Here is a 4,182-nt window from a genome sequence, read left to right as displayed (position 1 = left end):
GTCCATCGGATCACTCAGAGGAAAATGTACGTTCATCTTCTTTTTTTTAAACTCAAGACTGTGAACCACTTCCTGTTCTTCCCGTGTGTGAGGTACAGGGCTGGAACCTCAGTTTGACTACTTGCTGCTAAAGTCAGAGCAGGGGGCGGGTCTTTCCACATCTTGTAGTGTTTTAGAGACACTTGTTGACTGTTTCCTGCAGTGTTGAACATCTGGCGCTGTCTTGAAACATATTACTGCAGCTTATACTTATTTTATTTGACTATGAATGAAACGTCTTGAGGGAAACCAGCTTTAGCTGTGGTTGTAGTTCACATTGACGCTGCATTGGCATCAAGGCTTTGTGTCATCAGTTGTGTGTAATGAGCAGGATGATGAACACAAAGGAGTATTGTGATGTAGAGACAGACTGTAGATGTGGACCTCCAACACCTTGATGTGATGTGTTGGTGACTCTTCACCTCTGTCTCCTCTCACAGGGAGGAGATGACCTGCTGCATCCTGCTGCTCTTCATCCTGACCTCCTGTGTCTGTGGTGAGTTGACTTTTGTATGTTTAAAGCACTACAGCTCTGAAGCATCACTAAACACTCCACAGGAACATCTAGAGATGCAGTTTAAAGGCTCTCATGTTAAAGCTGTTTGTCTGCTCCTCACTCTCCCTCTCTGTCTCCTCAACAGCATCATTAGTAGTGAATGTGACACAGAGCTCCTATCAGGCAGAGGAGAACCACAACATCACTCTGGAATGGACCTTCACCACCAGAACAGACGGTTCCCTCAAGTCCCTTAATATCATCTGTGAGATGTTAACTGATGTCAGACCCTTCATCCTGTTTCAACTTCATGAAGGTGTCGAGGTTCCAGAGTCTCAGGATGAACGGTTTGCAGGACGAGTCCAGTTTGACAAAGACGTCCTCAGAGAAGGACGACTCAGACTTCATGTGTCCAGACTCAGGACTGATGACTCAGGTCTTTACCTGTGTGATGTGCTCACAAGTTATGGGAGGAACTTTAAGACATGTCAACTCAATGTCACTGGTAAGTTGATTCAGTAGAAGTTTCAATGAAGCAGCTTTGTTTAGATGTTGTTGTATCTCGTTTTCTTTTCAGTGAAAATGTTTCTTCTTCACATGAATAAAACAGATTTCTTTGGTTTCTTTGCAGCAGCGAGAGCAACAACTCTGAGAAGAGATCCTCCACCGACAGAAAGTGGAACACCACCAGAGAGTCGGGGAAGGATCGGCCTCTTCTGTGGACTGGGACTGACAGCTGCTGCACTGGTTTTGTCTTTATTTGCTCTCTGCATTAAAAACAAGATTTCTACTCAGCACAACAAAACATACACGATCTAAAACACATCAAGACTGAGATGTTCAGCCTTCAAGTGTTTGTACAAAAAGAGTCTGATGGAGGACTTCAGTCAGTCGGAGACACTAGATCTGTGTATGACTCATATATCTGAGGATTCACAGCAGCATTAAGGTATGAACTATGAATTATGTTTGCCAGTGTCTAATAGAAGCTCAAATATTGATCAGTATATCGAGGAGTGATATTATGAAGGATATAGAAAAGTAGTAAAAGTTATATTGCACATGTTTATATCTTGTATATTTATTTTATACATTAACGTTTTGCACTTAAAGCTTCATGTGATGTAACGCAAAGAAAGAAGCAGAGATTAAATATACGTGTTAAATAAGGTAAACATGCTACTCAGCATTATTTCAATACATTGAACACAGAGTTCAGATCTTTCCAGATGGATGTTCTCCCCTGATCACTTCCTGAAGAAGACAAAAGGAAAGATGTTTACATTGTAAATGTATGTTGGCTGTAACATTGAATTGTAAATGTTGGGAGGCCCAACAGCGACTCCTAGTGGACTAAAACAAGAGAGACATGTTGAAGAGTTCTGTGTACTATCCATCATCATCATCATCATCATCATCGCTCCTGTTCCCAGATCTTCACACTTTGTGTCAGAGACTTTAAAATACTATGGACAGTACTGCTTACCGTCTCCAGAGTCACAACCAAAGAGGAGCAGATTTCAGTTTTTATAACAGACTCACAGAAAGCTGCAGGTTTACATCAGCTCAGAGCAGAAGACCTTTCTGTTTACCACCATTTCATCAAATACAATTTGGAAACACACACACGGATACATGTTTTTTATTTCAATGTTTCTGACAAACTGAAGAATGTATTCCTTTGTGTGTTAAGCTACACTATTACACTATACAGCTATTGAGGAATCCACAGATGCTGGAAGATTTCTACATTTTTTTATATACATATACACACACACACACACACACACACACACACCCTTTTATTGTTGTTGAACGTGTTATTTACTGTTACTGATCGTCATTCTCTCACTGTATTGAGTTAACACTGTATTAATGATGAAGACCACTAGAGGGAGCCTTTGTGTCTGCATGTTACAGCTGCAAAGTCGTTGATGACCGGCCGTGGCTGGTCTCATTGTCCTGGAGCCGACTAACAATAACAGAGTCATCTGCATACTTTAAGATGCTCCTATTTTCATACCTGCTCTGACACATATTTGTGTAGAGGATGAATAATAGGGGCGAAAGCACACATCCTTGTGGGAGCCAGTGGAGGGGGGATGAGCTGTACCGTAGTGCAGTCTCCCGAAACGTTATTGGCCGACAGTCTACTGTGCGAAAGTGAAACATTTGCGCCCCCAGCGGTCAAAGCCTGCGTAAAGCCTGCGTTAATTGAAGAATGTGTAATGTCGCCATCAAGTGGTCAATTTATATCGGTGGAATCAGTAAATGTAGAATGAATATTTGCTCCCTGATGTTGTCAAACTGTGGTATCAGCAGCAGAATCATGTACCACTATTTACTCCAAGCACATGTTAGTTTGTGTATCACAATGACTTCTTTCATGATTATTGTCATACATGCACCACAATACACAAGACCTGGAAACAGAAATCTGCACATTGGTCCACCAGCTGCTAGACGTGTCCCTCCATACGTAAAGATCTTTAAGACTTTCTTTGTGTTTACAGGCGAGAAAAATATGCACACAAGATTCCCACGTGTGGAATATGAAGGAGTCCACAGGAGGAGTCTAGCACACGCCTCACCTCCTTTCAAAGTAGATGTTGCACACACTGTTGTCATCATCTGGATTGATTCCACGTGTGTAAAATTGTCCATTTCAGATTGTAATAAACTATTTATTGTGATGCCTGTTGAAGCTATAATAGAATGACACAGAGTCCGTGCGCATGCGTGTTCCAGCAGTAAACCCAAGAGTTGTATTTTAGGTGAACATACAGACAGAATGTGCTCTGCTCTCATTAAGATGTCCTGGGAGCTTCTTGTTGACAGCACACAGTCTATAGTTCCATATTTACGACGTTTTATATGAGACATTGAATGCGTTGAAATCACGTCTTCGTGTAGACCACATATCACCGGCCAGCGTAATATGATTTTGGAGAAATACGTTTAAAGTAACCAAAATCGCGTCTCTTTCAACCTACAACTTAACAAACCATCAATATTTTAAAACAAATTGGTGTTTTGTGACACGTTGATATTGTAACCGTAATTTAGCCGGTTGAAAAGACGGTTAAAATACGTCTAAGACGTTCAGACCCCATATCAACGCTTTTTCAACCAGAAATCAACGTTGACATCCGGGTTAGTTACTGACTTCCAAGTAGCGCAAACACAGTCAAGTGTGGTTGCGCTACTTGACTCAAATGACTGTGGTTATAACCACAGTCACATAACTGCATCGGCTCCTCGTGTGCTGCTTGTCGCGAAGAATTCAGACACAAACTGGAGAACTTTGTCTCTTTATTTCTTTCCACGACTGAAGACGTACGAGGTAATGAATGAATGCATGTGTTCATGTTGGTGTTATTATCATATACATCATGTTGAACAGATTTATATGTGTAGAGTGGTGCTGTCGCTGAGTTGCAGTAATAATAAGATGTTAACAGATGATAATAAGACAATTAGATCTCAAGCGCATCTCCAACAATGCTCATTAAATATAAAAAGTTATGGTAATCCAAGAAATAAAATACTGTAAAGTTAATATACAAATAAATATATATGTGTGTGTGTGTGTGTGTGTGTGCTATACAGGTGTTCAGTTATTACAGAATGAGCTGAATGTAACTAGT

The 4,182-nt window shown here is 40.8% G+C and overlaps 1 long non-coding RNA gene across 1 annotated transcript; it reads left to right on the top strand.

Annotated features, from left to right (window-relative positions):
- Positions 1-867: 867 nt before the first annotated feature.
- On the top strand, positions 868-2,159 carry LOC142950781 (uncharacterized). Its single transcript, XR_012954509.1, has 2 exons — positions 868-1,040; positions 1,167-2,159. It is a non-coding gene; the product is annotated as an uncharacterized LOC142950781 (long non-coding RNA).
- The last annotated feature ends 2,023 nt before the right edge of the window (positions 2,160-4,182 follow it).

Source organism: Anarhichas minor, unplaced genomic scaffold (genome assembly GCF_050575085.1).
Source record: "Anarhichas minor isolate MPS153535 unplaced genomic scaffold, ASM5057508v1 ptg000016l, whole genome shotgun sequence".
In the NCBI taxonomy this organism is placed as follows: domain Eukaryota; kingdom Metazoa; phylum Chordata; class Actinopteri; order Perciformes; family Anarhichadidae; genus Anarhichas; species Anarhichas minor.
This window is presented reverse-complemented; position numbering and strand designations above follow the sequence as displayed.